This window comes from Loxodonta africana, chromosome 3, assembly GCF_030014295.1.
Source record: "Loxodonta africana isolate mLoxAfr1 chromosome 3, mLoxAfr1.hap2, whole genome shotgun sequence".
Taxonomy (NCBI): Eukaryota; Metazoa; Chordata; class Mammalia; order Proboscidea; family Elephantidae; genus Loxodonta; species Loxodonta africana.
The window spans coordinates 165874276-165881327 of record NC_087344.1 but is presented as its reverse complement, the minus strand read 5'-3'; positions in this window follow the sequence as shown (position 1 = coordinate 165881327).

The window sequence follows — 7052 nt, the reverse complement described above, 5'->3', positions numbered from 1 at the left end:
TCTGGAATTCCCATTCTTCATAATATTATCCATAATTTGTTATAACCTACACAGTTGAATGCCTCTGCACAGTCAATGAAACACATGTAAACATCTTTGTGGTATTCTTTGCTTTGAGCCAAGACCCATCCATTATCAGCCATTATATCCCTTGTTCTACATCCTCTTCTGAATCTGGCTTGAGTTTCTGATAACTGTTTTTGAATTATCTTCAGCAAAATTTACTTGTGTGTGATATTAATGATATTGTTCAATAGCTGTTAATGACTACTACTTACAAGACATTACAAGTAAGGTGAATGACCTGGGATTCATTTTACTTCTTAAGTACCCAGCCTCTGCTGCATGTTACTCAGCCTTGTTATCTTGAATAGTTCTATTAAGCTTCTGCTTTATTGCTACTGTTACATTCTTTCATATAAGGGATTGGACCATTTTTAAACCTCATGTGTCAATACCTGGCTCTCTTGAGATTATTAAATAAGTATGGTATAGCTTGGCATCCTATTAGATTACAGGTGTAGAAAGGAGGTGCAATTCAACAGAGATAAGAAATAAAAAGTAATATCTGGATAGTAATCATGATGTTTATATGAACTGGTAAGAAATGGGTTGAAGAGTTTAGAAGAATAGTCACTGAGGTAAGTATCAAAATCATGTCTACAAGAAGAAAAAAATGAGATATAATAGGAAATGGTGACTATAATCAAAGAAATTTGAACAAATAAATGTTCTAATGTACAAAACAAGAAGTCAAGAGCAGTCAAATTTAAATAATTATCATATTTGTGGATTATCTGTGCCCCTTGATTTTCTCTGGATTTGCTAATACCTCCTAAATAAAAAAAAAAAAAATTTTTTTTTTTAAATGAAAGGACAGAAACCCTGCCTAGTTAACTGTTAGCCTCACTAACATGTATTTGATGAAGGAAGCATTGAAATTATTCTATAATGCGTAGTTTTATGGGAACTTTGCTTTCATGTGTCTATACTTTGACATCTATTAAATAACTTAGAGTTGGCTACACACCAATAAATTCTACAAGTTCTACCAACTAAATTGTAATAAACTCCAAAGACTAGAAAGATCTTTTTTTTTTCTTTTCTTTTCTTTTTTTGCTCAATTATGTATAATTCTCTGGTTGGGCTCTTAAAATTATGTACTCTTGGCAAGCAAAAGAAGTTTAAATTTACTCAGTAATTAAAGTTGGTAATGTGCTAAGATGTAAGCTTTATAAAAACACCTGAAAAGTCATGGAAAAATGAGCTGTAATCAATACTACTCTGAGCAGTATTTAGGTCTACTAATAATGAACATCCTCAACTGACAGAGCTGCTTAGAGAAACTCCTCTTTTGACTCCCGTTAAAATGTTTGAAGGTAAAAGGCTTACAGAATCTAGGTATAAAGCAATGCTCCCTGATAGATTCAAACTTGGAAAAAATCACTTGTCTGTGGTTTTTGGTCACTCACAAAATTTTGCCTTGTAGACATATGACATATAGTCACTCTTGTTTAATGTGCTTTCCATGGCAGTTTTTTATAGAAATATCTTCTTAGTGAATATTTGGTATTTTATTGTCCTGAGCCTTGAGAGGTAGCTATTGACACATGAGGTAAATATAAAATGTAATAGCACATGAGGCATCCTCTTGAATGTCTAATACCTTGACTATAATAGGTTACAATAGAAAATCCAGTAAAACTCATACCACCTTAAAAAATAAACAATGTCACAACCCCTCCCCCAAACCAGAAATGAAAAGTATTCATTTCAATTCTCTATCTTGTGTCATTTCTATAAAGAGCCCTAACAACATGTCCTCTGAAGAGGGAAATGATCTCTGTTCTATGTGGTCTTACCTGTTTGTATAGGCTGATGGATGGAGGGAAGAGTTCCTAACTTTCACTGCTCTACATAGGTAATCTCAAGTACAAACATTAGTTTGGTTTAATTTAGTATCATATTTGCTAAGGAAACCGTGCCACTCAGATGCGCAGAGGCCACAGCCAGTTCATTCTCTGGTCTGCTTTGCCTGGGAAATCCAGGAAAGGAGGAAATTCACAAGTGGTGTGGAGAAAGTTCCTCTCTATGCCTATCAGGAAGAGCCCCATTTCCTGCTGCAGAAGAAAGTGCATCTGTTACGATTATTACCTAAAATCCAGCAGTATCTGTAGTATTCACTTATAGTGATGCTTTAATCGGCTTCAGTTATTCAATACCACACGTCAGGTTTCCAAAGATGCTAGGACTCTCCCAATACCAACGGATAATACTGGATTGCCTCTCATCTTCCATCTTATTTTATTTAGAAGTGGCTTAAGTTTTGCCAGTATAAAAGTCACTGTCAGAGACTATTCTTATTGTTCATGGATTTAATGACCCCATCTACCCTGTCCTATAGGGTCACCACCATGAGTCGAAATTGACTTGCCGGCAATGGGTGTTGGTGTGTGCCTGTGTGTATATATATACATATGTAACAAAACTGCCCCCCCACTGGCTTCTCTTCCAAATCAAATCACATATTTAAGAAATAAGTTTAAATGTATAAAAATAGAACCTCAGGATTCAGAAGGAATTCCCATAAAGAATACCAAATTTAAAAACTTGTTGCCATCAAGTTGGTTCCAACTCTAGCAACCCTACAGGACAGAGTAGAACTGCCCCACAGGGTTTCCAAGAAGAGGTTGGTGAATTCCAACTGCTGACCTTCTGGTTAGCAGCTGAGCTCTTAACCACTGCACCCCAGGGTTGTCAAGAATAAAAAAAAAAAATAGGAGTTTAAAATAAATGTAATGAAACAAATTAAATATTAATAGCGACTAACATATAACACACAGGTGCAATGCTAAATTTCATTCGAAAAACTTGGTAGGGATCTCAATAGAAATTCCCAAGATGGAAAAAGCTTCTTCTCCCCACTCCCACCACCACGCTGAGGGATGAGGTGGTAATCCCTGTATCTGCAAAGTCAGAGCCCTGCATGCGCAGGTTTATTTATAACATTTTTCAGCTATGACAAGACATCATTTTTGTGCACTTAGGTGCTATATAATTATTAACCAGAATCCCGGGATTTATTTTTTCAGAGCTGAGTTCCTATTCTGTACTATTTAGGTTGCAAGAATGATAAAATGGCTCTCAAGAAAATGATGGGAACAAGCAGAGCCTCATTTCCAGACCTCTTCTTCGATGCATTTTGATGACTAATGGTGCAACTTTTGAAATGTAAGGAAAAACCTCTAGTACAAAAAATAAAAAAAAGAAACAATCTTTTTTTTTGGTAAAAATGTATTTTTCTTTACAATTTGGAGGAGAAAATTAATTCATAGCATCATTAAAAATAAAAGCAAACATCTGTAAACTTTCTAACCGGTTTGAATCAGTTAAATTATATTTGCAAGCTGAACACGAGTATCCTATCTATTACCATGTGCTATATAGCAATGGCCATTTTCTGTCTGGAGGGTAAGAGAAGAGTAAGGTTTGGGCTCTGCAGGCCTTCCTGCCCTTCTTCCTGCCTCCTCTGACTTGCCCTCTCTCAAAGGTTACCAACCACTCCGCAAGTGTATAAAAAACAAGTAATTCCATTAATATATATAAAATCACCACTTCAAAACACAGGAAATTAGCAGTACCAAAGCAACAGTTTTATCCTCCTTAGTTTCAAAGGCCAAACACAAAACAGAAAGAAAAACCCCCACCCTAAAATGCAATTCTAAGGGTCCTCTTCCTGGTTCTTACGCTCCTCACCTCTATCTTCCAGAGTTTCCTCCTAAGTCTTCAGATTGGGGGGCATGTGTGCTTCTTTGCATTTCTTAGTGGGAGGGGTTATCACTTCTATTCACAGCTGAGGGGTGGGAAGGACTTGGAACTGCTGTAGAATGCTGACTTTTTTAAATGTATAGAAGCCAGAAAATTATACTTATGGTTCCCAAAGGAATAGACTACTGGCATAGTTTATGTAACTGAATTTCTATACCATCAGCAAAACAATGACTGGAATATGTGCCAAAGAGGTAAATAGCAAATTTTATGTAAGCCATAACTCTAAATTTCTTGATTTATTCTTTGATTATTTTTCATTTCAAAATTTAGAAATAACTAATATATTTCCTTTTCCGTACAGGCATTTGTGGCCATGTAACCATAGTTGCTAGGTGTTTAAATCTGGCATAATACCAGTTTACGACACCATAAAAGAAAGAAAACAATAACAACATTAGCCTCCACATTTATCTCTAGGTTCACCAACTTTACAGTGTCTGCATTTTCCCCAGGGATGTTGATGGATGTGCAGGGATCGAATCACACCTCCTCACGTGAATGTCTTGCTGGTCACAGACATACATGTACCTTGCCAACACTCAAGGCATGCGATTCAACAGTGAAGTCTGTGGCCTGGCAAAGCTAACTGGAATGTGTAAACTGCAGGCTCATTAGCATTTTGCTCTAAGCCCAAATCACTATCCATTTTCATTTCCTAAACGATTTAGGACCCTGGAGAAGGGGCTACAGCTATTATGTGAGATAAAGTGATATTCTAATGTGTTTTAGTGCAGGAATGCTTAGATCCGTGGAGTGGCTGAGTAAGGCAATAATGTCATAGATTTAAATGAACTGGCAATCTCCTCCTGTTCTCAATCCTTTTGTTCTAAGTAATTCCTCCCTTCTAAAATAACGGAGAGTCACAATGTTTACACTACTTTCCGGCATGGTTCTTCAGTAACCTAAGCAAAGTATAAGGCAATGGAAAAACAATGATTTGCATAATACTATCATCTATTGGAGATTAAGATACATGAAAACAGGAAATTAATCTTAAAACTGAAAAATATCCATTGTCATTCACAAGTATCGCTGCTGTGACTGCTTATACTTTCTGGGTTAAGATTAAACCGAGATGAATCAATCATTCAAGAAAATAATCTTTCATTACTAGAAAATTCAATCTCTTCACCTGATTTAAATTTTATATTTGATTCTTCTGGTTAAAAATATCAGATTATTAAAAGGGTAAAGTGAATGAAGTAGGCTTCTGGAGGTACATCCTTTAACCAAATTCATTAGTTAGTAACATGGGCTGAAGTCAAGCCTAAAAGCATTCTCATCCTCTTTCAAGTGGCCCAATAAAAGGAGCATGGGCTTTGCAGCCAGAATGATCTGACTTTAAATTCTAGCTGCATCTCTTGCTAGCTATGAAGTCGGTGAAATCACTTAACATTAAGCTCTAGTTTTTATCCTCTTACAGAGCCCTGGTGGCGCAGTGGTTAAGAGCTTGGCTGCTAACCAAAAGGTCAGCAGTTCAAGTCTATCAGCTGCTCCTTGGAAACCCTATGGGGCAGTTTTACTAAGTCCTACAGGGTCGCTATGAGTCGGAATTGACTTGATGGCAATGAGTTTGGTTTTCAAAGAGCCCTAGAGGGTCGCTATGAGTCAGAATTGACCTGACGGCAGTGGGTGGGTTTTAAGGAGCTCTGGTGGCGCATGAATCGACTTGACGGCACTGGGTGGGTGGCGCGTCAGGTTAACATCACCTACGCTGCAGAGTTGAGAAGTGTCCACAACATGGTTGACCCATAATAAATGGTACTTATTATTGTTATCATAGAAAGGAAACAGGAAGGTACTGATTATTTATGCATTTGAAATGACTCACAAAGCTCTGCATTAATTACACACTGTTCCTCCATAATGATCACAAGATAACGTAATCTCTTGCACGTCATGTAAATATTTCTCCTGAGCGGTCTACCTGTATCATGACAACCCTATTTATTATCTTCATTTTACACATAAGGAAAATGAGGTTCAGTGATTTGTTCAAGGTCATACAGCAGAGGCAGGATTCGAACCCTGGCAATCTGACTGCAGGGTTTACCTTCTGATCACTTCATTACAGAGCTTGGAAATAACAATACTGTAATATAATAGCCACTTACTCAACAAATACATATTTGAATACATACAATGAGTTACATTCTGTGCTAGGCACTAGTATCCAAAACTTTATCAAGACACAGAATCTATACCCCGACAGGAGCTTACAATATGGCGGCTATAAGCAACGATACTACCTCAAAGTTATGACTCAAAAGCCGTGATGTTTCTCTGGATTAAAAAAAGAACAAGTCCTCTTTGTATTACTGTTCTTTAATAACCATACAATTCTAAAACTTATGGCAGAACCATAATTTACTTAGAGAACTAATCAAGGCTTCTACATCTTCTGGATAAATGTGAATAAAATTCATCCTGCACTTTGTTCATTTTTATGTCGACATGTTTTAAGAACAGATAGAACAATATTGTTCTGTAATTGCTATAGTGTGTCTAACATATTATTAGCAGAACGGGCCATAAAAAGAATTTCTGATCATTAACAATACCATAAGTTTGACTAAAAGGTAGATCAATGGTAAAGGTAACTGAAAAAAGTAGCATGGGAAGCTAGATAAAAAGGCCTAATAGGCACACATAGATAAGAACAGCGACCCTGTGATTAGGTATCTTGATCTCCTGCCTCTATTCTTTTTGTCTTTTCCTTCGTCATCCCCCTCTTATAGTCTCAATTTGTATTTTTCACTCTCTCAAATGCACAAATAGCAAAACAGACATGGTTCCGAGTCCCTGAAAATACTTTATGAACTTTAAAAACAGGAAAAGAATAGTTATGTTATAAAAATCAAAGAGCAATTGTGGATAATGTAAAATGTAGATAAAATACAGTGATGATGTTTAAAGAAAACATTACTCTTATTGCCATTTTGACGATTTTTTTTTGTTTCAAAAAACTGTACTACTACTGTATACTACTAAATAATGATGTAAATTAAAATTGGACCAATAGTCTAATAGCAGTAGGTTGTGCCTTTTATCCTTCTTAAGGGGAAACAGGTTGTTCTGACGCCAAGTGGATTAGCAAAAGAAATGGAATTATTTTCAGCTCTGCTTGGGTGAAGGTTAGGCTAAAGAACAATGATTTATTTTTCATCATTGTTTAATAAGTAACTGCAAAGGGATCAAAGAGCAGTTAGCAACATGAAAAT